Raw genomic sequence first — 27,732 nt, 5'->3', positions numbered from 1 at the left:
TCTCTGGTTCAGTCCGTGCTGTGTGTGTCTCTGATGGTTCAGTCCGTGCTGTATGTTTCTCTGATGGTTCAGTCCGTGCTGTGTGTTTCTCTGATGGTTCAGTCCGTGCTGTGTGTGTCTCTGATGGTTCAGTCCGTGCTGTGTGTTTCTCTGATGGTTCAGTCCGTGCTGTGTGTGTCTCTGATGGTTCAGTCCGTGCTGTATGTTTCTCTGATGGTTCAGTCCGTGCTGTGTGTGTCTCTGATGGTTCAGTCCGTGCTGTATGTTTCTCTGATGGTTCAGTCCGTGCTGTGTGTGTCTCTGATGGTTCAGTCCGTGCTGTATGTTTCTCTGATGGTTCAGTCCGTGCTGTATGTTTCTCTGATGGTTCAGTCCGTGCTGTATGTTTCTCTGATGGTTCAGTCCGTGCTGTATGTGTCTCTGGTTCTAGTCTTGCTCTGACTACATCCCACTCTCGATAGTACTTGTTAATTCTCAGCTGTGATTGGATGTGAAGAAGTTGACTGCCGACAAAGATTTATTTAGATAACTCAGTAAACTTTCCTGCTCTTGTTTGTCCTGAGTGCAGAGTATTTGTCTCCTTAAAAACAGAGATTTTCCATTGAAATGATTTTCTTTATGAATGGATATGGTGACCTTTCCCATCCCAGAAATGACTTGTTTTGCTGTCACAAATGCATCTTTTTAATGCAGAAATTTAAACAAATCATTGAAATCATTCCAAATAATTCACAACTTTAAACTTCCCCGACAGGAGCACATATCAAGCCAATAGCTGTAAATTATAGAAATGCAGTATTCCACAATGTATTTTAGCAAAAAAAAATTAAAAGATCTATTTTGGCAGCTGCTGCCCCCCCCCCCCTCCACTTCAGCTTTGAAATGGTGAATGTGGTTAAGAGAAAAAGAACAAAGTCATCTTAATAGAAACATTTGTTTTTGGAATCAGCAGCTTTCCTGTTGCATGCAGATGATGGAAAACCAATGAGACTTTACTGCTTAGTTTGAAAGGATTTTGGTGTATTTTCAAACTTCTCGGAAGCAGACAGCTCATGTATCTTCCAACAAGTGACTGGGAAGAACTTCAAGCCCCACTTATTTTTGCAAAAGCAATTGGTAACTACTGACTATTTACCATTGTTGGCTGGGACTTGCTAAACAGAGAATGAAAGTATTATTTTAAACAGCCTGCATCACCCGGTTATATCACAATTGAGTGTATTTTCTATTTAATGTCAAAATGTTTGCTGGCTTTCTGTGAAGATGATAACCTTCTCCCTTTAAATATAAGGATACATTTTGTGAGTCTCTTGTCCTGTTGTGAAGTCACGCAAAACTTACCCTATAGAGAGTGGCCTGTCAAAATATCAGCTCAACAGTATACATTCATTGTGATCAGCAACACAAATAAATTGCAAATACTGAAGAGGCAACGTTTTGGGCCATTTATCAGGAAAGTTTGGGGTTTACACCTGAAATTTTAAGATGTTTTCTCTTTACATTTGCTCATGGGCCTGTTATATATTTCCATCATTTTCTGCTTTTATTTGTGATCACTAAGGTTGTTTATAATTATGGAAAGAAAACGTGGACTCATCACATAAAGGAATATTAAAGCTTGCACCGTTTATTAATGCAATTTGATCTTGTGACCATTTTCATTGAGATCTCAGAGAAATACTGTATTTCGTATAGGAAAAAGGCTCACAACTGTTAAATTTATTCCTTCCTACCCCAATTGTAATTTCTAGTAGTTTTGGTTTTCTGTATGTTTGGATTTCAGCCCTAGCACTGCATTTGCTATTGAGGTCTGACCTCCTCGATTTGTTACTGTTATACCAGCCAGCCTGTTAGAGTGCTATTTATAATATTCCTGTAAGATTTTAAACCAAATAGCATTTGGAATAGCAGCTTTATGATGCCAAAGGAGCTTCCTGAAAAGGGCCCCCTGGGTGAGTTATGGGCAATCTTGTAATTGCCCTGATGTTTTCCTCCTCCTTTCACTCTATGCGTGGCTGCCTGTCCGATTTGAGGGTGGGTACCTCTACTTTGCAGAAAGATATTATTGCAATTTAGAGGTAGGTCCATGCGATGGCAGAGAAAAGGGCAAACTTGCATTTGTATAGCGCCTTTCACATCCATCCCATTGCATGTCCCAGAGTGCTTCCAGGCAGTTAATTACTTTTAGAAGTGTAGTCGCTGTTATGTAGGCAAATGTGGTAGCCAATTTGCAGACAGTAAGGTTCCACAAGCAGTCATGTTTAATTTGCTTAGGGATGTTGGTTGAGAGTAAATATTAGCCAGAACACTGGGACAACTCCCCTACCCTTCTTCGAATAGTACCATGGGACCTTTTACGTCCATCTGAGCAGGCAGATGGGGCTTCAGTTTGACGTCTCCTCTGCAGCACTCCCTCAGTACTGGTATCAGCAGATTTTGTGCTCAAGACCTCAGTTGCAAGTCATGTGTCAACAAAGAATTGTAAGCTAGTCAGGATGAGTGACTACATTGAGAAGTGGGTGTGTGAATCAACAGGAGGTGTTGGTGGCCACTGTGCAGCCAGGCGGTGAGGGATGTTAAGTTGAGGGCTGCTGTATAATTGGTGTTTTTTCATCAACAAAGGAAGGTGATGTTAAGGTTATTTTGAGAAATTATAATAACTGGATTTAAAGCAACATTATATTTGTTATATAACGTTATTTCATTTTTGGGCTATACTCTAAATAACTTCAAATTTTATCTGATATCACTTTTTCTATACCCTACCCCTTGTAATCCTGTTAAGTACAGCACTGCTTCTCTCCCCACCCACTTTCCTTCATGAGATGGCGGGGATAACTGTTGCCACCATAATGTATACTGTACATGAAAGCCATAGATCGTGTGATGAATTGGACTATCCAGAGATCTCACTGCCCCAAAGCTCTTTTTAACAGCTGGCATATTTCTCCTGTTCTGGTTCCTCGTGATCTAGTTTGTTTGTCGTTTCATTTGTATTGTACCAAACTGCGTTCTGAGTAGAGTCCATTTACATGCTTTTATGTTACTGTGGTGTTGTGACTTTCAATGACTGGGTCTCACACAGTTGACACCTCTCCCAGTGTAATTCAACCAGTCATGCTCCAGTGGCAAGGAACGTCCACTTTTTGGTAGGTCTGTACCTGTCCCTTGAAATTACCTACTTCGTGGATCCAATTGGTCTGCAACAGATTTCAGATGTAAAAATGGGAGAGTGATGTGGGGAGGTTGTTTTGGGGCCAGTCGCAGTGTAAGAACGAAAGACTTGCATTTATGGAGTGCCTTATATTTCCTTGATTTCACAACCAGTAAATTACTTTTTGAAATGTGAGGGTCACTGTTATGTAGGCCATTGCAGCAGCCAACCTGCACACAGCAAGGTCTCAAAACAAATTGAGGTAAATGACCAGCTAATCTGCTTTTGGTGGTGTTGGTTGTGGGATAAATATGCTCAGGGCACTGGCAGAACTCCTTGCTCTTCAATGGTGCCTTGGGATCTTTCATGTCTATCTGAATAAGCAGATGGGCCCTCGATTTAATGTGTCATTTGAAAGACAGTTCCTCTCCCTCAGTATTGCACTGAAGGGTCAGCCTTTCATGTGTGCAGATCCTGGAGTGGGGTGCAGTGTTCTGACTCACAGGTGAGAGTGCCCTAATTGAGCCAAACTGACACAATGTAAAGGTAGTTTTTGATTTAACACCTGTATTGTTGTTTTGCTGTGAGTTATTTTGCATATTCACCTCAAGTTACAAAACAACAAAATTAATTTCAATAAATATTGAGAAGAGATATCACCTTCTCATTTATAACAAATGTAAACATTGCTTGAAAACCTTGCCAAAAAGAGTAGTGTTAATAACACAACTGGGCAGTGACATGATAGATCTCAAAAAAAATCTCTTCTACTAGGATGGCATGGCCAATGTATTCGAAACAAAGAGAGATAAATGGATTCTTCAGAGAGCCATGGGGCACCCATTCAGATCTTTGAAGGACAACAATTGTACTTCAACACGATCTCCATTAATACCAGCAAGTATAAACTAGAGCTAGTAGAAAAATAAAGTTCTATTTTACTGGCCTAAGAAATGTGTCCAACTGTGTATCCAGAAGCTCATTAAACTGAGGTTATTTTAACATTGATGGTTAGAAATTTGTCTAGGCCCGATTTCAGGCCCAGAATTGGCACAATGCAGGAAGCGCGGGTCCCAACTGGGAGACCCAAGGCTGGCTCAAAATGGGCCTCGGGCCTTGGGCTCAATAATTTAGTCAAGCTGCCTGTTGTGCCTCCACAGGCAGATCAGCAATTTCAGATAAGTGTGGAGGGTAGCACAGTGGTGGGTGGGTGCAATCGCGGCAGCCAGAGTTGTGAAGCTGGCAGAGCGTCCCGCTCCTCCTGGCTCCACATGAATTTTTTAAAAATTAAAACTTACCTTTTTGATGGCGGTCGGTTCATAGGCTGCATCCACGCCAGAAAAACCTGAGTGGAGCAGGCGAGCCCAGTTTCTCAGAGGAATCCTAAAACAGGCATTAGGCCCCTCATTAGCATGCACTTTGTACATTGTACTTTCCCTAGTGGCTCAGCCAAGAATCAATGAAACTCCTTACGACTCTGGGTCACAACAAGGTTCTTTCGTCAAGTAACAGCCAGTAATGTTAAATCGCTATGTCACTGAGAGTGCTTGTCATCAATTGAAGTTCTCTATTTAACCACATTGAAGACAAAAGTAGTGTAAAATGATTGGATAGAGGACCAAAGAAATGAGACAACATTATTCTAAATTCCTATTTATTTTTATGTTTCAAAATGGTGTGTTTTTGATAAGTCGTTTCCCCTATCTACCTATTTTGAATGAGTTTATGTTGTATAAGAAACTTCCTTATAGTTTCCCTCGTGTTTAAATAAGTGAGATATACACACCATGTAGGAAACTAGTAAAAGCTCACCAACAGTTTCAAAATGATTGACTAGAGCCCCCAAAAAGTTTAAAACTCAAACAACTGCCCTGGATATAGATTTTATGATCTGTGAAGACAAGGAGTTAGACTGAGAGTGCATTGTGACATGGGCTTGTCCTTACTTAACCTGCAAGTAGACCCAGCATTCGATCACTTTTATTGCAGGGAAAAAAAGCACAGTTAACAACAACAGCCAATTTAGAAATTACTGAAGGGGGATGTCAGTGCTGAAGGCCTAAGATTTAATACCTAGTGAGGTTTGGGGATATGCCCACTCCAGAAAATTCTGATTTTTTTTTCCTCACTTGATTTGGTGCATTTTCCAGCATTTTGGACTTGCAATAATCGTGCTTTTCATGCCAAAAATAATTTCTCCTGGAAAAGTTAAAGATATTTAAAATATGAAAATAAAGGTAGTTGTAAGAACTTAACTACCACATTAGAGTCAGGTCCCTTTAATTGGGAATCTAACCCCAGATAATTTGTGTTAACTTGTGAACTGAAACTTTTTACAGTGCGCACCTACAATGATTCCAACCGGCAATGCATTCTACAGTCCAGAAGTATTTTTAGCATTGGTTGCAAGACCCTGAAGTTTAAATTTCTGATTGACATTATTTTATTGCTGGTGGATTACAACCAATATTCAAATAATGCAGATCCTAAAATCTAGGCTAGAGACTCAGATCGTGACGGTCACTACCACTGTACTTTTCTCAACATCTGGTGAATGAGATGCTTTATCAACGAAAAGAACAACTCAAGGAGCTTTGGCTTTATGTATTTTCTCCTGTCATTTTGATAAACCGCTGCTTTCTATTTTTCATCAAGCACACAGCATAGAGTTTAGAAAACAACCCCAAATAAACCATAATGGTCTATTTCTTAAAATGGGGCAAGAGGATTCGAGTGTATGGCATTGTATGTCTTAACTGCTTAGAAGTTAATGGGCTCTGCTCAACTTTGGTTAGGAGCAGTGCCTTTAAGTCCACCATTTTGTATATATGTACTGCTTTTTGTGTGTTCAGCAAATGTGGGATATCAGCATCAAGCACTCTGAGTGCAGCAAGTTTATTGCTGATTTTGTGCTGAATTAAGCATTGTTGTATTGTGGACCATGCCCACAAGGAACTCAGCTGAGACAGATCCTTGTAGCCAGCAGAGTAAGGAAACTTTCATCCCTTCAGTTTGCACTGGAATTGAACCTGGATCCCAGAGGTGAAAAGCCAGCCCTTCAAATGATGACTATCACCAGTTTCCAGTTCTTTCAGTAGGGAAGGAAAGTTCCAGAGAAGGATGAATGTCTTGAAATAAATTATAAGGAGTAGTCCAATCAGAGATTCAGATACCATAAGAAACTGCCCAGGTGAAGTTTGTATTGGCCTAATTGACCCTGTTCTTTTTCCGTCTCCTTGAAGGTCTATTAATTTATGTGTCACCAACACCCTCAAATCTAGCGCACTTTGTGTTTGTCACCCGCCTCCTCATGGGTCAAACAGCTTATTCTGTCACCTGAATCCCTTGGAGACCCCAGCAATATATGCCTGTCACCAGAGCTCCTCATGCCCAGAAGCTGTGGCAGATTATATTTGTCACCAGAGACACCCCCCTCCAATGCTCAGTTAGTTTATACTTGTCACCAGAGCCCTCTTAATTACATTATTGATTTAAATTCATTTTCAGGTTTCCGTTGGTGATATTGTTTGTACTGTGTACCAGATGGTGAATCTATCTTTTAAAAAAAAAAATTCTTGCTGGCAAACTTGTGTTTCTTTGATCTGTGTGTGTTTCCAATGTTGTTTGAATTTGAAAATCATGTGGCATGATTTGGGATAAGGATTAAGGATGTGTGATCTGAACATACATTGGATCATGTGACACATACTCTGATATTTTTACCCACTTGGATTACAAGAAAATGTAATTATCTGATTATATATATTCTTTCTTGATTCTGATAGCTTTTGTATACTATGAACAAGTCCATTGGTTTTCATGAGAAAAAGGGTCAGAATCGGAGATTATGACTTTGAAAACACCAATAAAGATTCTGGAATCCCATGTAAGGAAAACAAAATTCAGTTTATTCAGTCACCTTAACCACCAGCTGTAATTATAAGTGGATGGAATCCCAAGATACAATCCCTAAAACAGCATTAAAAATACTTAAATTTGACTTATCCAGTCCCCATAAACCAGTGGCCCTGATTATAGGCTGTAGAGGTGACATATTACTGTATACCAATGGGGCATTATATGATGGCTGTACTGCAATATTGAAAGCCTCACAGCAATTATAAACAAACCATAAGATTGGACACAAAGATATTAAGTTCTCAAAGGAAATTATTTCACCACATACACAAAAAAAAGTTTTTTCAAAATTTTTTAGAACTTTCTTCGTGACCATTTTTAGCTTGAGGGCAATACAGATGTCGCCAGCTTTTGTTTAACGTGAGGAAGTTGAGCACTGCACAGTGTGGTAACCTTGCCAGTAGCTTCCTGTTGGAGCAGGCAGAAGTGATTGAATTCCCCACACTGTAAAATTCTGGGTAATCTTGCCAGCTCAGGGAAGGTCAGCTTAACAACTGTCACACAGGAAGCATCAAAGATAGAACTGTCAATAGTGACCCACATCTGTGTGAATCTGAGGGCTTTCTAATTAACTGAGGATCTGCAAATTAGAGCAGAGCTGTACTGCCATTCGCCTTCAACGCTCCAAGTGTCGTGCTGCAGCTAATCATTACATCTAACAAACTCCGACTTTAGCAGCCTCTTGGAGACCAGATCGACTTTAAGGGAGCAAAATGTGAAACGAATGATATTGAACCCTTTTCTTAGCAACTAATTGGATCTCACAAGCTGGCTCATGTGATGCCATTTAATCCCACAATAAAAATGTAGTCCTGTGGGTAAAACAGATGCTACTACCCAGCAGTTTAACCATGTTAGACCAGGTTTAATCACTAGGCTTTCTCATTACTTATAAGAAATGGGAGCCTGTTAATCTACAGTCTAGCGGCCCCGGTTTAAAAGACCATAATCTTTATTTAAGATGAAACAGGATGATGGGCTGACAATAGCAGAGGTGCAGCATAGTATTAACCAGCATTAATCCAGATTGTATTAATACCCCTTTATACTAGGGATCCAGTTCAGATGGGGTTGCATTCATTCTCACTATTTTTGCCATAACTGCTGAATCAAACTGGAATCAAATATTCTAGAAACTATATTCTGACAGATGTATTGTTTGATTCTACAGACCTGGAGAAATGTGTCATTTTGAATCCAACTCATTACTGTTTGGTTAAGAATGATTTGGTTTTAGATTTCTATTTATTTTTAGAGTTGAACTATCTTGAGGTAAAATTCTCCCTATATCCTGGTTACCCTTTCTCCGGTTGAGACAGATCAGCCCCACAGACCTCTCCATAGCTGCAGTTAATGCCGCTCCCCTGACTTGTTTACCCCCCCCCCCCTCACTTTTCAAATGTTGAAGAAGAGGAGGAACACTAGCTCCTCCACAGCTTCCAACATCTCCTCCCCGTGTAGTAGCTAGCAAGAGTCAGTTGTACGAGGCTTGCAGGACACAGGATGGCAGTGGGGTTATCTCTGTAGTGGAGTTGCCCACATAACAACACAACTGGGAGAACCAGTGGATGCCCTACTTCCTGCAGGTATTGAAAGTATGAGTATAGCTTGAAGAGTGCACCTAAACTGTCAAAGAGAAATGAACTGCAAATGGGAGCAAAGTAGAGCTTTATTGGAGTTTTTCTAACTTTGAAATCCGTGGGCTGCAACATGGATTTTGTTATCTTAGAAGCTCTCCTCGAGCTTACCCAGCATTCACTGCACTGCTAGCAAACCATTTGTGACAAAACGGCTCCGATTCTATATTTTTAAAAAATGCAGCTTAGTTCCAACGGCAAGGACTGTCTCCATCTCAGACAGAGCCCATACAGTCCAGGAAGGTCCCAGCATCTATTCCCAGAAATTACTGAGTTGGCTGATCTCACATGGCATGATAGGGCTGCATCTCCCATGGGTTAGAGAAGGGCAAATCAGACAACGTTCCAGCTCCTTATCACTATATAGTGATCCCTACTGGAAGTGTGTGTGTGTGTGTGTGTGTGTGTGTGTGTGTGGACACTGGGTGAGGACAGGATCGGGCTTGGCTGTAACCTGCCAGCATTCACTGTCGACGCCTATGGATGAATAATGGCTACTTGGGTGAGGTATGAGGGGAGGGGGAAAAATGAGAGAGGAAAAGTAAAAAAAAAATTAGTCTTAAGGAGGCAGTTCTCATTTTTGTGTTTGATTTATCTCCGAAATGGGTAGGTTTGCAGTTATTTAGGTATTAATACCATTTCACAATAATATCCAAAACACATCATATCAGTGTGCTTCATTGGCGGGTATTTCCAGAGTGATTGCTTTCTAACTTGGCCCACATTTTTGTCAAAATGCTTTTGTTAGTAAGCTGCTACATTTAGGCTGCCGTAGCTCCGTGTTTTTTTTTAAATAAATAAACTGTTTATTTTAATATATTTATCAGGCTAGACTAGAACAGTGTTGATCAATAATCTTATAATCTTCTGGGCTACCAATTATTGCTGCAATTATTGGTTCAGATGAATATTTTAAATGTCATCAAAAAGAGATGATTACATACTGTAGAAAGGCAAATGCTGTCTTACTGTCAGATTCAGCCTGCACAGCCGAGCCTGGAATAAGGAGCTCGTGAAGTCTTTGGAAAACGGACTATTATCTCAACTAGCTTTAGGTATGCAGGAGGGGCTACATTTGCTATGGGGAAACTGGCTTTTCTATTGGTTTGTGGGTTGTTAAATTCTGTAGAAACATGTGATTCTTGGTACTGTGCACATTATCCCTGCAGAATGTAGGGAGCTGCTCTAATCACTTGATGGCTTCCTGGCTTTATGAGACAAAGTCAATTTATTTTGTGTGGCTAATAGTAATAAGATCAAATATGTGATTTATCACAGAATTGCGACATAGGCTGCACAATTTAAGATAGACTTACTGGTAATCTACTGTTCGTTTCACTGCTAGTTTTTAGAATGTATTTTATACTAACCTTTGATAAGTGATCTTTTTATTATTTACACCTTTTTTCCACATTGCACAATGTTCCCAACTGAAAGGAAGGGCTGGTGACCCAAATCCAGGCCTTCTCCCTGATGACATGTTACTAAGCACATAAGAGATAGACTGGCCGTAGAATCATAGAAATGTTTTTTTTCTCCTCCCTCCTACTGAGTGGGGAACTATCTGGCCTCTGTTCAGTGACTCTCCATGTGGCGTGGCTAAGAGAGGAAATTCACCTCATGGGGGAATCATGCAAACTGATCCTCATCCAACCAGTTTTCTGCCCCATGTGACTATAATGTGATGTGAGAGCTGAAGGTATCCTTGCACAGTCATGTATGTCAGCTCCTCCATCACCATCCTCTTTATCACCCTTTCACCTATATTATGTTGTCTCAAGTAAACTTGAGAGAGAATGACAAATATCTGACAGTGAGATACGAGGCAATAATTCAGTCTCACAATTCTGCTGATGTTCATAAACCTGTACCAGAGCTGTCAACACCAGGGGAATGTTAGGAGTGCCATTTATGAACAGTAAGAGTGACATAGCTTGCAAACCCATTTAAACATATGGAACTGTGTTTATTTTTAAGACTGACATACATCAAAATAGGTCACAATTTTAACATCTAAATTGGCACTCGTTATGAGTGACACTTGGTGGGCTGAGCTTCAGATTTGCATCAGAACAGCTCAATTGAGTCTTTGCTTTGTACCTTGTTGCCAGCCATCGATTATCCTTTATAAGAAAAGGCAAAGACGAGAACTTAAGAAAAGTTGGCTCATCAACTCTACTGTTCTGTCATTAGTTGTATTTTGAATAATTCCAATGTTTCCCATCTATTATGTTAGTTAGATTGATAAAGTTTGGAACAATCTACTTTGAGTAAAGAAGTTATTTCTCATATTTAAAGTTACTTTTCACTCATTTTCATTTGACTCCTCTGGTCCTATTTCCTTGACATATTTAGTGTCTCGGGCTGGAAAACTTTAAACTTAGCTAATATATTTTCTGCTTGGCTAATTTTATTTCTGCTAATCCAGCTTTGTCCTAATAGAAATTATTTAGTTTTAGTTGTGTACTGCTGGTGGGTTGAAGTATCTGAATGATTGCTAGCCACAATCTTCACTGTTTTTGAAAATCCTAGTTTTGAAAAGAAACCATATAGGTTTCTCAGGCAAAGACTTATTATTAGTCTATTAGCAGTGTTGTACCGAAATAAAAGAGCAATTCCAAAAAAGGATAATGTATGAACTGCAAAAGCCTTCCTCAGCATGAAGTGGTGAGTTGGTTCTACAATGTTTATTATCATTGCCCTCCAATTAAGACTGCTCTACCCCTTTAATGAAGTATTAACCAGTCAGATGGTTCTGTGGAAATGTTATTCCTGAAAAGCATTTTACTAACTGGTTTGGTTTTTAATTTCTTGCCCTTTTCTTGCATTCTATAACATTCACAAACTAAGAGCAGAAGCTGTCAGGTCCAGATCTTTAGATGTTGGCTTCTAACTTCATAAGTAATGAGGGTCTGGCTTAAAGCAGGATCGCCTCATCCTTCCATCTTGCTGTAGTTGCCTGGTGTGGAGCAAAAGTAGCCTTATATAATGCGATCTTGGTTAATAAAATTGATATTTTAAAAGCTAACTATACCGAAATATGATTTTGAAGATGGTACCATGGAGTTTAGATGGTAAGCATCAGGTCAGGGCATGCCAGGAGAAGCTGGTGCCAGAATTAGTCTTATACTTCACAGGAGTGACTATGCCAGCACTAACTAGGTGAGGAACAAACTGAGACTTGGTAGCAATTTTCTTTTATTAAGTTTGAATACATGTAAATTAAGGTGTGCCATAACTTAGAACTTTTAAGCTTTAAATATTTAATTAGTGAATAAGAGAGATTCACTGTGCTCTAAAAGACTTATGATACTGGCGTGCATTTTTGAGCATGCCATATAAAACTGTAAAAGTTTGACAGCTCTTTAAGGGGTGTTGCTAGTCTTTTTTCAGTTTAATGATTCCACACACTACTAGAAATGCTCAATTATCCTTAGACAAGTCCAAATTTTCTGAGGCAACTCTTTGAAAACAGGGCCATTTTTGCCATCTTTTTGTCTGTTACGTGGGTAGTGCAATTTCTGGAACACCTTGAACTGGAATAATTAGAAGAGTGATCCCTAAGTAAAATTTCACAATCCAATCTGTTGCACCACTACCTGTTCCCCAGTTATCTTTGCAGCTGTGCTGTGATTTTTATATGCAGGAGTTTAACTGCTACCGTATACTACTTTTAGAGCACTGCTTATAGCTTTGGGTTATGTATCTTTTGGTGCTATTTTAATGCGTTTATTTTAAATGACTGATAAAATAGCGCAGACAGGAATTTAATGCAAATGCATTAACCAGTGTGCTAAAAATAGTGCACAGAGGAAAGTAAATCTCAGTGTCAAAGTGTATGAGGCATCTGTCCAAGGCAATGTCATTGTACACTTGACGATGACATCACAGGGACAGAGCTTCGGTAACTTTATAAAGTGCCCTCCAAGTCGGGCAGTGCTATTTTCAGAGTGTCTGACTTGGGCAGCACAACTTACAGCCCGTGTGGGCCATCACAAAGCAGCATTGACATTCGCAGGGGAGAACTCTGTGACTCAGGCTGGTCCCCTCCTCCTCCGTTTTTCTTTTCAACTCTAAGAAAGGAAATTGGACTTCTGTGTTTACTTTAACCCTCGCTCATCTAGATATCTTGTGTTTAGCTTCCTAGATTCAGAAAAATATTCTGACTGCTGGCGAACTCGACATTCTGACACCTTGCTGTAAAACTCCTGCTGATAAATTGCCGTGTAAGACTCTCTGATATGGTGTTAATCTCTGATCTTGCACGGGTTGCACATGGTTCTCATAATTGTAATGAAAAGCCCTCTGAAAATGCTTCTTACTGGATGATCCTGACCAGGTGGGGTGGTAAGAGAGGTGCTACTATTGGCCTCAGTGCCCTTGGGCCAGGGTGGAGAAAACTTGGTCTCAATTTCTGCCTCACTGCTTCCGTTGGAAAATGAATGTGTGTGGGCATTGGGTGAGGACAACATCAGGCCCAACTGTGTTGCTGCCCGCAGTTGAAAACCTTGCCAACACTCACTCTCTAGGGTGTCGAATGAAGAATGGCTCCTTGGCTGTGGTGCAGGAGGGCCTGGTGACACCCATAGAACTAATATATCAGCACCTAAAGGAGGGGAGAAAAGGAAAGAAGTTTGGGAAAAAAAAGCCCAATGGACGGAATGTGCGAGAGAAGCATCTCCTTTACTATCGAAGCTTTACTATGAGCAAGTTTAAGAATGGTTCAAATTTGTTTAAACTAGAAAAGAATTCTGATTTTGCTGGAATCCATCCTTACCCACCTTATGGAGAAAATATGATTGATAATCTTCACAGTGCGAGTGGGTTAACCAAAGAAATCAGTGTTCTAAAAATTTCAGTAGGGGAGATTACAGTAAAATCTCCTTGGTTCATGGGCACCTGGCACTCTAGGAATTCTTTTTCTGTTTTAGGAACAGAGCCCAGCAGGAAGAAATGGGCTTTCAAATTCCTCATTATAAAAGCTGTTGGTTACAATAAATTCAAAGAGAGTTAAATACAAAATAATAATGTACTTTAATAGTCATTGAATGTGAGAACACGAAGTGGCAAAACCATGTTTAATGGAAGAGTAGCTGCTTAAAGGTAAGGAGCCTTAATGCCGTGCCCCTTTCTCTGCATTATTTGGATTATTGACAGGGTTGTGCTCAGTGTTGCCCCCATTAGGAAGATTATTGCTAAGAACCTTCTTTGGACACTCACTGGTGGTTATAGAAGGCATGCAAAACTGAGGTTAACTATAATGGACAGATGAAAGTCAACTACATCCTCTAATAACTATGGGATCTGAGAGAGATGCTAATCTCATGGAGGTTGGATTCCATACTCCTGTATTCAGCTGTTTGAATCAAGTGCATGCTAGGAATTGTGGGTGTTTCCCATAAGATTAGGACTGGACCTGTAATGCAGGCCAGGTAACATTAGTCTTTAATTTCTCACTGGGAATTTACACAAAAGTGGGTGAGTGAGGATGATGCGGGAACAAGCACAATGCATAAAATGTAGTGGTACCACAGTGTTTAGCAGTGTTTCCAACAAGAAGGAAATGAGTATAATTTCTAAATAATGGGACTGTGTTTCAGAACATAACTAGTAAAAAGAAGTGTCGAAGTTACTCTGTTGCTCGGAGTTTTACGCCACTGGCAGGCTCTGAGCATTTTTCCGTTGAACGTTTTTCTTTACTAAAAAACGTTTGTCTTTTCTCTTGCTGGTTTGCTAAATAAAATACAGATGGGATCTGGCAAGGAGTGTAATAATAGCTGAGGAAAATTGGAATTTACAGCAGTGAGAGGGGGTTCTTTCTCTGGAACACTTTTAAGACTTTAAGCTGGAGCATTAGTAAAATGAAAATTGAGGCTTCCTTGTTTTTGTGACTATGATGTGATTCTGAAACTCTTCAAAGGTTGGTAAAGACTTTTCATTTTGTCTCTGCTGATCTGGTATCAATATCATGGAAGGTAATGGAACATTCCACAGTCTGGTTCGACTTAGGTTAGTGGTCTTGAGCCATTGTGGTCCATAATAATTTGCTGGCCAGAAAGTAAATTGTATTAGTATAATTTTTTCACTTTTATTTAATGGGCTACAGGTGAGCTATGTGTAGGATAAATATTATTTGTTTAGTACATTTATACTGATAGTGTGCCACTGGTGACAGGAAGGTGATTGTCCTTGCTGTCACTGGCAAACAGTAATATGTAGCAGGCCTCAATTGTGCCCAGAGGCCAACTTTCATGGGGTGGAGGTCAGTGACTTGGACAACAAGTGCTACTTCCTATTGGCTCTCCCAAAGGGCCTGAAACCACACAAAGGCACTAAAAAGGGGAAAGTGCCATTTAACACATTTCAACAACAGAAGTAGATGGATATTGCATTAATAGTGCAGCATGATGGGTAATGCGACACTTTGACGGAAAATCTCATGGTAGGATATAAGTGTGCAGTAACTTTGGTTTTAAGGCTTATTTCTTCTTGTTGAATACATAGCCAGTGAGTAGCCATTAACCACATCATGGTTGGGAATTTGACTTGTTAGTTTATCGGATGGAAATCATTGGGTTCCCAGTGATACTGCAGTTAAGATGTTTGCCTCATTACCTGATGAAATGGCTTGGAATTCAGCTGGAAACCTAAAGAGTTGTAGGTCTCTGCTCGGGTTCTACTCTCCTGGAGTCCAAGCTCAAATATAAAAGTGCCTTTAAACTGATTTAGAAGTGTAATGAATTACCTCGGAGCTAGGGAGAAAAATGTCAGGACTGCTTTGAAGTAAATCACCCTTTCCCCTCCATAGGTCAATCACAGGAGTGACATTGACATTAGTAATAGAGGGGTCTGTGGTCTAGGCGGTCTCACCCTCCTGACAGAAGAAAGAGGCACAGTGGTAGATCCAAACTGTAAACAAAGCTAGCCTGTTTCTGGCTGCACACTTTAACTACAAATACAGTGTTAATGGTGAACGAAATTTCATAGTTTAAACTTGGGGCTGCTTCTAAAGGCTGATGTGGGACCTTTATAGCTTTATGACAGCACATTTTTAAGAGCTTGTGATAAATGTTTCCACAGTACAAAAATACAAATACATTACTGAAGCACTGAACTGCAAGGGAGATGCTGCTAAATGTGTTTGACATGAAAAAAAATAAACTCTGATGATTAGAAAGCATAGACTTCTAGCTTACTAATAATAATGATTAGTTTCTTAGCAGTTCTTCACTGTTGTAATTTTTCCCTTCAATCACTGATATGGTTTTTTTTGAGATCATGATTATACTGATTGCCCGTATTTCTTATGCCCTGCTTTTGCATGTAAATAGCACCGTCACTCTCTTGCTCTAACCCTAACGATAAGACTAGGAGAAAGGAGAAGGTCACATTCAGTATTTGTAAGATCACTAGCTTCTCGATTCAGTCAAATTCATGCAGATGTAATTCATACTGCCCATGTGAATTTGTAAATTGGATGATTACATATTAAGCCTTTTTGCCATTTAAATACAGGCAGTCACACTTAATCACATTGTTCATCAATGCATATCACTAATATTTATCTGAAGCTCTGCACGCTGCTCTGATCCTTTTCTTTGTCTTGTAAAATATGGCACATAATTGTATCATTCTATTTACTGTATATTTATATTCATGGATGTGGCTAGCTCTACCCCATTTTTTTCTGCAATGTTTTCAGTATAATAAGACAGGAAATATTGCCATTTGAATCTGAACCACTTCATCTTCCTCACTACTAAAGACAACATTCAGCTGCCTCCTACTGTAGGCTTTGATCCCATAAAGATGCCAAACAGCATCAATGTTGCATCTGTATAGAAAGCACTCAGGCTGCAGCAAGTAATCTCATGGTAGAAGTGTGGAGAGAGTGAAGACATTCACAGAAAATCTCATGGTAGGATATAAATGTGCAGTAACTTTGGTTTTAAGACTTATTTTTTCTTGTTGAATACCTAGCCAGTGTGTAGCCATTAACCAAATCGTGGTTGAGGATTTGACTTGTTGGTTTACCGGATGGATATCCTTGGGTTCCCAATGATACTGCAGTTAAGATGATTGCCTTATTACCTGATGAAATGGCCTGGAATTCCAGCTGGAAACTTGAGTCCCACACTCTCATGTTGTGGACACTTTTGCCAGTTCTTGGTCACGCTGCTAAGAGGGAAAGCCACAGTAGTAGAACATCTCGGATAAAGGAAAGAAAAAACTGGCAAAGGCCATCTTTACCTACAAGATCTCTTTATAAAAATGTATAAAAGTCTCTTTTGCCAAATTAGCTCTGCCCTCCCTTGCCACATATTGAAACTGAGAGGGTGGACAGGAAACATAAGAACATAGAAAATTTACAGCACAGAAGGAGGCCATTCGGCCCATTGTGTCTATGCCAGTAGGAATAGAGCTACACAGCCTAATCCCACTTTCCAGCACTTGGTCCGTAGCCTTATAGGTTATGCCATTTCAAGTGCATATCCAAGTACCTTTTTAAATGCGATGAGGGTTTCTGCCTCTACAACCCTTTCAGGCAGTGAGTTCCAGACCCACACCACCTTCTGGCTGAAAATTTTTTTCCTCAGCTCCCCTCTAAACCTTCAACCAATTACTTTAAATCTATGTCCCCTGGTTATTGACCTCTCTGTTAAGGGAAGTAGGAGGCTTGTCCCCAGGATTCTTCTTTTACCACTTGTAAACTGGATGCTAAGCAGAGCATGAGAGGAACCTGCCCCACTGAAGTATTTTATTTTTCACAACTTTCCTTTGTTTTGGCTCCTTCCTTTAGAAGGCTGAGCTGAGATCAGGAACTCAGCATTTGGGGAATGGCCAAGGGGCGGGGAGTGGAGGCTGCGTCCCAGTACTCTATTGTGTACGTTACTGCACCAGGGTGCTGTGGGACAAACAACCCATCACCAAGTGTAAAATCTAAAAACAAAATAATTATTGCTTTGTTTTTCTGCCAAGTGTAAATTGTAAGGCCAGATTTATCATCTCTTCTGGCAACTGGATTGGGACTACCCAGTACCCAAAGGCCTGTCTTACATTCCCTTAGGACCCTCAAGAGGCATCAGAGAAAAGAGGCATTCATTCTATCTGTTTGGGCTGGATTCAATCTTAGATCCCAAAGCTACTGGGACATAAACTCTAGAGCACTTCTTGTCAGCAAAGCATAGAGCACCAATGGCATCATAGAATCTTACAGCACAGAAGGAGGCCATTCGGCCCATCGTGCTTGTGCCATCTCTTTGAAAGAGCTGTCCAATTTAGTCCCACACCCCAGCTTTTTCCCCATAACCCTGCAAATTAGTCCTCTTCAAGTATGTGTTCAATTGCCTTCTGAAAGTTCCTCTGGAATCTGCTTCCACCACCCTTTTCAGGTTGCAGATCTTAACAACCCTCTGTGTGAAAACTTTGCCAATTATTTTAAATCTATGACCTCTGGTTACTGATCCACTTGCCAGAGGAAACAGTTTCTCCCTACTTGCTCTATAAAAACCCTTCATAATTTTGAATACTTCTATTAGGTCTTCCCATAACCTTCTCCGCTCTAAGGAGAACAGTCCCAGCTTCTCCAGCCTCTCCACATAACTGAAATCCCTCATCCCTGGTATCATCCTGGTAAACATCCATAACCTCTCCAAGGCCTTGACATTCTTCCCAAAGTGTGGTGCACAGAATTGTACGCAATACTCCAACTGAGGCTTAACCAGTAATTTGTAACGGTTTAGCATGACTTCCTTGTTTTTGTATTCAGTGCCCCTATTTGCAAAGCCAAGTATCCCATATGCTTTCTCAAGTTCACAACTCAATTGCTTTCTCTTCCAAGAGATAGAAACTATTTGGAAGGACGAAATATCGGAGGCTGAATTTCCAGGGGTTGCTTTTTCTCTTTTTAAAATGTGCTTGTTGGTGAGATGGTGGGGATTTTAAGCAGCAAGAACGGGTGGGTTTGGAGTCGGGTAGGAGGTGAAAATGCTAGTTTTTGCAATCACGCCTGCAACCCAGCTCTAACGCGCCACTTCCGAGGTTTAAGGTGGACACGTTTGGATGCGCGTGCCCAACTCATGCAGGTGGGCGTGTATTTAGCACTTCTTAAGAGACATTAAGTAGCGTAATTTTAATTGAATGTAACTGAGCTTTAAACCTAATGCCTCCAGGACGGCATTCCCGGGGTTTGTAAATCTTGCCAGGTAAAAGGAGGTGAGAAGGGCTGGTTCATCATCAGGTAAGTGCCTTTATTGCACTGCTTATGGAGCAGGAGTGTTTCCTCCAGGCCCACTAAGCTTACCTGCTGCGAGCGGTCGCCCCCTCCCCATGATGACTGACTCCCAACCCTGGCACAATCTCAGTCTTACCTGACATCTCCCCGGCTCCTTTCCTGCCCGACAGGCAGCCAATCGGTCACACGGGGAACCCGGAAGTAAAATTGTAATAATTCAATTAGGTCGCGACTGCACATTCCAGCCCTCCAAATTTACTTCTAGGCTTCCCAAGCGAAAATCTACCAACCCCCGCCCACCCCCCCCCACCCCCGCTCTCTTCCCTTGCTCCAGGTAAAATTCATGCCTGGGGTCTCAGATCAGCAGAAGATATCAGCCCTACATAGTTGCAGTGCACCCTTTTCAACCACTGGAGGTCACCAGAGTATTTGTAGGGCTCACTAGCAGTATCTAGTGGAAAGACTTAGACATGACAAAACTTGTACCTGAGTGGGTCTGTACATTTTTTCCATGAAGCTGAACATTTGGACACAGTCACTTCCTGGGCTACACCCGAACCTGGAAATAGCAAAATAGGAGGCATGCTTCCATTCTGTAGCTGCATTTCTGATCAGTCCCTCAGTGCAGTTTCCTCTGGATGTTTTCCATTTACTTTGTACAAGGAGTGTTTGATGAAAACGAGATGTGTTTTGACAGACTGCTGAGGACTGGCCTTATCTGCAGTTTCAGACTCAGCAGATTGGCCAAAATATCAAAAACTTCAACACAAAACTTCTTAAAGATGTTACAATAAAAGGGAATGTAAATAGATTAGACCTTTTTGAAGATATATCTCTTTTTTTCCCATTTTGTTCCACTTGTTTTAAAGATTGAATTCCTGGTGATGTATAGTAGGTAATCCTGTAATAGGGAGTCTTTAAAGAAGCTGGATAAATATAATGAGATTATGTCTTCATTGTGTTTCAAATTGCGGGTCAATTGAAGTGCCATTTAAAGACGATTATTCTTTCAGACAATTCTTGGGTTTTTGTAATGCAATCATTGTTTACTGCACATCAGAATGTATTTTTTTTAGAAAAGAACTTTGTGGTAAATAAAGGGAGAAAAACACTAGGTTAGGATGTTGGAGCATGCTGAGAAGTGGTCTAAATGGATCGAGCACTGAAATACATGCTTTCACCTCTAGGCAATAAAGCATTGAAATACCTTATAGTGCATGTCATCTGAAGGGACCCTTGATAGGGCCATGCTGTTCTGATTACAAACACTGCTGCATACAGGTCCTAGTTACTGATGTACCAGAATGTTCACTCATCAAGATTTCTGCTGCAATTTTCAAATGTTTTTTAAAAAATCCAAAGATATTAAAATCAAAGCAGACTATGGGGTAGAAATTCGATTGTTTCACCCAGTTTTTGGGCGTGAAATCGCCATTCCATTTAGCAATTTTGTGGGGAGACACCCCGAATCGGAAGTGCACACAAAATACAGCAGCCGCCGTATTGGTTAAGGCACTCCTTAGGTGTCCCTGGCTGTCGCCAGAAATGAGAGCTGACTGTTGGCTGAAGCTGTGCCCTGTCACTTTATTGGCAGAAACCACAGCTCTCACAGGTGTCCTCAAGCAAAGGTTCCGGTACCTGGATCGATCAGGTCCTGCAATATACCCGAGCGAGTCTCAAGATCTGTAGTGGTTTGCAACTATGCCATTCAGAGGGGCTAAGCCTTGCAGCTGTCACAGGAGGAAGAAGTGGAGGCGAAAGATGGGGATGAGGATGATGAGGAAGACCAAGGCCAAGCAGTGTTGCCAGACAAATTATTGAGGAGAGATTCTCTTAAGCAAACCCTCCCCCCAGCACACCAACAGTCCCACCAACCATCTGACCCACTCTTTCCACCCATCTTCTGAATGCCCTCCAATACTACTACCTCATTGGTTGTCTTCACATAACTAAGAAATGAAAACCAATATCAATGCAAAAAAAAACTTCTTTACATTGTGGATTTTACAATGTTTCCTTTTAATATTGAAATGAAATCACCCTAGTGCAATCCCTTAGTGCCTGGCCTCTGTGCTCCTTTACCTATTCTAGTGCTCTTACAAGATGGTTTGCCTGTCGCTGGAGCCTGGGAGATGCAAGGCTGATGATCGTGCACTGAGGGCACTAGAGATGGCCCTGGTGGGTGACCTCGAGCAGCTCTGGCCTTTGAGGGCTCAGCTGCAGACTGTTGTGTCTCGGCATCAACTGGGGCAGTCTGGCCAGCAGGCTGTGTGGGACCAACAAGAGCACTGGGTCAGTGTCTGGCAAAGGAGTAGGTGTCCTGTCATCCTGAGAGAGGACAGCATGAGCCTCCCCCATGGAGCCAGTGCTGCTGTCATGAGCCTGCGCCTCTACGTTCCCTCTGCTCTGTGCGAGAACAGAGTGGAGGAGTGTAGTGATGCTTTGAAAGCCCCTATTAAAGCTCCCCACACTCCTATCCATGCTCTCCTTCATGGATTGAAAGACTGAGGAAATGCTAGTACCCAGAGCCATGATGGCAGTAGTCTGAGCTCCCAGTGAAGCTGTCAGAGCTGTCACCAGAGGCTCCATCGTTGTGGGCCTCACTGCAGTGTTCATAGAGCTGACCACTCGCTGTATGGTTGGCTGCATGGACTCAATGGCTTACTGGACGGCCCTATACAAGCTAGAGCTGAATTCCTTCATGCTCTCTGCCATTTTGTGCAAGCACGGTGGCAGGCTGCCTGATGCACATAACAGGTCCTGGTGTATAGGAATCAGTTTTTTTTTAATGTAGCATGAGCCCTCGAGATCTTCATCTTTGTCCTCTACAGCAGGGCTAGGATACAAACTCTCCCTCCGGCAAGCTGCTTCCAGGGCCGTCCTATCCCCCTGTCCATGCTCCCATGCACAAATGTTTGGTGAGTCTCCCAGTACAGACCCCTCTAGCTTAACATCTAAAGTATGTGTGGTGCCAATCTTTGAGCTGGTGCTTGCTAAGATAAGGACGTGACACTGTGTCACCATGAGTGATGCCCTCTTCCAACTACTTATGCTCTCAGCAGTCTATATTTTCTTCGCCTAAAAGGGAAAAGAGGGACAAGGATTAGCTTTTAGTGTCATGGATAAGCAGAGTCAGATGAATGGCTGCTGACAGCAGCTGCACTTTGTAAGGCATAGTGTGAGGGTGAGATTTCAGCGAGAAGGGACAGAGTGTAAGATGGCCAAGAACCCTGCAGGACATGTCCTCCAGCCTCGCCACTCCCCTGACCCAACACATCCCCATGATCTACATAACATCCTTCTCAACTTAGGAGAGGAATTGAATGGATGCTCTCTCTCCTCTTGTCCTTGCCTCCTTCCTGCTATTGCTCGCGAGCATGCCCTGCAAGAAAGAAGGGAGATTATTAGTGGTGGCTGAGGGAAATATATTGTGGATGTGCATGTCAAGGTCAAATAATGATGCTGGTGTGCAAAGGGTGGGAGAAGTGTGAATAGGTGAAGGCAACAACAGTGTGGAGAGTAGGAAGAGCAGAAGGAGGTGGAGTGAAGTGTGCTGCAACGAATGGAGGAGAGTGCTGGTAATCGGCGGAGGGAAGTGTTGTGAGTATTGGGACTTCAGTTGTACAGGGTTATGAAGAGAGTGATGGGAGATAGGAGTTAGGAGTCTTACCTTAGTAACCTTGGCCAGGTCATTAAACTTTTTCCTGTATTGCAGCCAGGTCCGTTTGGCAATGGCACTGACACGCTCTACCACCCATGCCCATTGTTGCCGAGTAGCTCGTCGGGATACCTTCCTGCTGTCTGGTGGGAAGATGATATCCCTCACCCTGCTGACCTCCTCCACTAAGATCTCTAATGCTGTATCCGAGAAGCATGGGGCCCTTGAAGCTTCTCTTTGGCCTGCCATGTTCTGAAGTTGCCTTCCAGTTTGCTTGTAGCCAAAGTGCACCTCCAGATTTGCAGGTTGCCTTTAAATATCATCAGGGATGCTCAATATTCCTATTGCCTATTAAGCGAGCTGCCAGTCGGTAGCACTGGCAGCCCACCTATTTAATGATAATGAGGGCCCCTGACCAATTCCGCCCACGTATCTGGTGTGTGCTTCACCCAACAGGCCCAAATGAATTTTGTCCCCCTGTCAGTCCATTAGAATCTTTACCCAAGATATTTGTGCTGGTTCTAGCAACAGTGTTTATTGTCGTCTGGTATTCATTATATGCAGGGTCCTGTGCATTTATCATGGTCAAAGTGTGTTATATATTTATATAGTGCATGTTCAGTATAGATTGTTTTTTATTAATTATAACAATAATGAAAGTTGTCATTAATGAAAAAAATTCATTAAAATTATTTCATAACTAGAACAAAATAATTAGTAATTAAAACTAAAATTATTTTGTGATACTAAAGCCACACTAGTCCAATGTCAGTTGACTGTATTATGATCAGTTGCTGTTGCACTACATTGAATAATCATGATTGGAGGCAATACATATAATGGACTGAGGGTCTTTCAATGTGAACTGTAAATCTTGTGTATGTTTTAAATACACTACACTATAAACCAGAACCTTTGCATCATTGATGGAGATTGAGGACAAGGTGCGTCATGGTGCGGGTTTGGGAGAGTCTGGATGCTCTCTCTCTCACTCACTCCTGTCTGGGGAATGAGTTACGCACTCTGTATTTGCCAGTTTGTACTCTGTAGTTGTGCTGCAGTTGACACTTGCTCAGTTTTCCGTTCCATTCATTTGGTTGCTAGATGGAACCATGGAGCATGTCTCAGAAAATAGTCCAGCGCAGATTTAAATGTAATAAGCTGCATGATGATAGCGCTCACATGTAATGTAAATGGGTGTTTGCTCATTATATACAACTTCTTATGGTGGAGGTACAAAAGATTGGTGAGAGATGGATTTTGAGAAGGTTTTTAAAGATGGAGAGAGAAGTAGAAAAGTGGAGGGGTTTAACCAAAAAATGGAGCCAAGAAGGCAAAGAGGAACTATGAAATTAAATGATCAAGGAATATAAAAAGAAATAGTAAAGTATTCTACAGACACATAAATAACAAAAGAAAAATCAGGTTGGAATAGGGCACTATGGGATACACACAATAAACTCACAGGTAATGACAGCAAAATGACAGAAATATGAAATAATTACTATGCCTCAGTATTTACCAGGGAGACTAACATGGAGAGCATGACATTAGAAGAAGAGATCAAAAAAGACACACAGACATTTAAGATAGAAAGCGGGGAGATAATCGGTAAACTAATCAAACTTAGAGAGGATAAACGTCCCGATCCAGATGGATTGCATCCGCGCATATTAAAAAAAAGTTAGGGAAGACACAGCAGAGACATTGTTACATAAATATAAAAAATTATTACAAAAGGGAATAGTGCCAGAGGACTGGCGGATAGCTAATGTTATCCCCATATTTAAAAAGGGAGATAGAACCAGTCCAGCGAACTATAGACCAATTAGCTTAACTTCGCTGGTAGGAACGATAAAGGAATCCTTACTGAAAGTTGTAATAGAGAAACATCTAGAAACTGAAAATATAATAAAGAATAGTCAGCACGGAAAAGGGAATGTTATGCTTGACCAACCTTATTGAATTCTTTGAAGAAGTAACAGAAAGAGTAGACAAGGGTAATGTAGTAGATGCAATATATTTGGATTTTCAAAAGGCCTTCAGTAAGGTCCCGCTTAGCAGACTCATGACTAAGGTCAGAGCATGTGGAGCCAGGGGACAAGTGGCAGAATAGATAGCAAGCTGGCTACAAAACAGAAAGCAGAGAGTAAGGGTTAAAGGTAGTTAAGTTACTCAGACTGGCAAAAGATGGGAAGTGGTGTTCCACAAGGATCGGTGCTGGGTCCACTGTTCCCTATTTACATAAATGATTTGGACTCGGGAATTGGAAGTACAATTTCCAAATTTGCGGATGACACCAAATTGGGGGATATAGTTAATACCGAGGAGGACTGTGACAAAATACAGAAAGACATTAATAAACTTGCAGAATGGACGTGTAATTAGCAAATGAATTTCAATATAGGTAAGTGTGAGTATTGCATTTTGGTAGGAAGAATAAAGGGGCCACATACTGCTTGGATAAGAGTCTAAATGGGGTAGATGAGCAGAGGGATCTGGGGGTACAGATACATAAATCACTAAAAGTAGTGACATGGGATAATAAGGCCATTTTTTAAAAAAAAGCAAACCAATCACTGGGGTTCATTTCTAGAGGGATAGAATTGAAAAACAGGGAATTTATGTTAAACTTGTATTGAACCTTGGTTAGACCACACTTGGAGTACTGTGAACAGTTCTGATCTCCATATTATAAAAAGGATATAGAGGCACTGGAGAAGGTGCAAAAAAGATTTACTTGGATGATACCATAACTGAGAGGTTATACCTATCTTTAAAAACAAATCTAAAAAGTTCCAAGAGAGCAGGGTGACTGGGGGACACCGTCCCCAATACCACCTACCATCTATATGACGTTATGTCGGCCACACTCGGGAACTCGTGCAGCAGGTCCGCACTTACTACAAGTGCCAGCTACTTGTTTCAGAAGACACCGACTCTGCGAAAAGAAGTACCTCCTGACGTTTAACCTAGTTCTGCGGTGACGTAACTTGTCCCTTGGTCCTCCACAACCTATCTAGCTTGACTAGTCTATCCACATGGACTGAATCTAATCCTTTCATTATTTTGAAGACCTCAATCAAATCTCCACTAAATGGGTTAATCTCCCCATTAACGTAGCAGGGAGAGAAGTTTCAGGGAAACACATTAAGCTTTCATCCGCTAGTATCACATAGTGTAATTTTGGGGCCCACATTCATCATGGGAAGTAATTTTCTGACTTATATTCTATACTATTTATATATTTAGATAAATATGGTGCAGCTATTTCTTCTTCCTTTGATTAGAGCACTCTATGCGTGCATATTAGCTGGGTCACATTGACTGTTTTTTCCTCTTCAGATTTATGGGTAAAAGGATTGCTCATTCTATGTAAAGTAATCCTCTTACAACGCCTGTCAATTATTTAATTATTTCAATAAGAATTATGTATTCTGCCCCCTGAGGGTTCCATTGGTAAAGATATAATGCAACTGTGCCGTACAAATAAGCAGATTCCAGGTTCAATACCTGATCTGTGCGGAGTTGGCTGATCTCAGCTGGGCAGCAGTGGGGATGCTGCAATAGTCTTCAGCAGCCCTGCGTTAAAGGAGGTGGAAGTTGATCAGAGCTCTGGTGAGCACTCACTGCCTTGACTCCTATCTATATAAAGATTGCCAGTTGGATGAGTTACTGGAGTATGACCAGTGACTCTGGTGACACACCTCAGCATAAGTCACTGCCTTCAAGAGAGGAGGAGAGACAAACTAAAATAGCTATGAGATTAGGGTTACCATCTTTTGTCAACTCCAAAATTGGGCAGGAGAGGATAGGTTTGCGTTGATGGTGTAGGGGGTTAGGATCATGGCTTGAGTTCAGATGCTTGCTTTGCTGCTGTTGAAAGCCTTAATAACTTGTCTCCACATTCTGAGTCTTAGTGGAAAATATAGACTTCTGTTTTGGTGTTTGATTTACATTTTTAGAAATTTGTGCACAGGCCTAAAAACAGGAGCAAAAAGGATGGGTAGCAAACTTACAAGAGGGTTTAGTTGGGGAATTGTTGGTCTGTTGTGACTTGATTTACTTAGCAGGGGGGAAAAAGTACCTTTGCAACCCAGGTGATTTAAATAGATAAGTAGTGACAGCAGTTTGACCAGATAATCCACTTTGGTGGGAAGAATAGAAAAGCAGAATATTTTTTAAAAAGTGAGACACTAAGAAATGTTGGTATTCAGAGAAATTTGGGTGTCCTTGTACATGAATCACAGAAAATTAACATGCAGGTACAGCAAGCAATTAGAAGGCAAATGGTATGTTGGCCTTTATTGCAAGTGGGTTGGAGTATAAGAGTGAGGAGGTCTTATTATATAAGGGTCTGGTGAGACCACACTTGGAGTACTGTGTACAGTTTTGGTCTCCTTACTTAAGGAAGGATATACTTGCCTTAGAGGGGGTGCAATGAAGGTTCTCTAGATTGATTCCTGGAGTGAGAGGGTTGTCCTATGAGGAGAGAGAGAGTAGAATGGGCCTATATTCGAGTTTAGAAGAATGAGGTGATCTCATTGAAACATAAGATTCTGAGAGGGTTTGACAGGGTAGATGCTGAAAGGCTGTTTTCCCTTGCTGAAGAGTCTAGAACTAGAGATCATAGTCTCAAGATAAGGGGTCGGCCATTTAGGACAGAGATGAGGAAAAATTTCTTCACTGAGGGTTATGAATCTTTGGAACCCTCTACCCCAAAGGGATGTGGATGCTCAGTCATTGAGTATATTCAAGACTGAGATGGATGGATATTTGGACACTAAGGGAATCAAGGGATATGGGGCTCGGGTGGGAAATGGAGTTGAGGTGGACAATCAGCCATGATCTTATTGAATGGCGGAGCAGGCTGGAAGGGCTGTATGGCCTACTCCTGACCTATTTCTTATGTTCTGTTCTTATAAACAAGAAATATTCACAGCCATTTTGAATGATGAGAAATTAATTCACCATTGGGATTTAGTTCAAGTTGCCTTGTGGTGTTTTTATCATTTTCCATTAAATTTGGTTGTGAGTTTCTTCAAAACCTTTTCTTTTAAGCAAGTGTTTCAAAATAGCAGTTGAGCTTGGTATTCAGTCGACTTCATGCTGGCATTGTTTGTTTTCTCTT

The 27,732-nt window shown here is 41.2% G+C and overlaps 1 protein-coding gene across 3 annotated transcripts in view; it reads left to right on the top strand.

Annotated features, from left to right (window-relative positions):
- Positions 1–27,732, top strand: part of bcl11aa (BCL11 transcription factor A a) — a 175,601-nt gene that overhangs the window by 89,746 nt on the left and 58,123 nt on the right. The window lies entirely within an intron of this gene.

This window comes from Heptranchias perlo, chromosome 8 (genome assembly GCF_035084215.1).
Source record: "Heptranchias perlo isolate sHepPer1 chromosome 8, sHepPer1.hap1, whole genome shotgun sequence".
In the NCBI taxonomy this organism is placed as follows: Eukaryota; Metazoa; Chordata; class Chondrichthyes; order Hexanchiformes; family Hexanchidae; genus Heptranchias; species Heptranchias perlo.
Note: the sequence above shows the minus strand (reverse complement) of the source record. Positions and strands in the feature narration are given on the sequence as shown.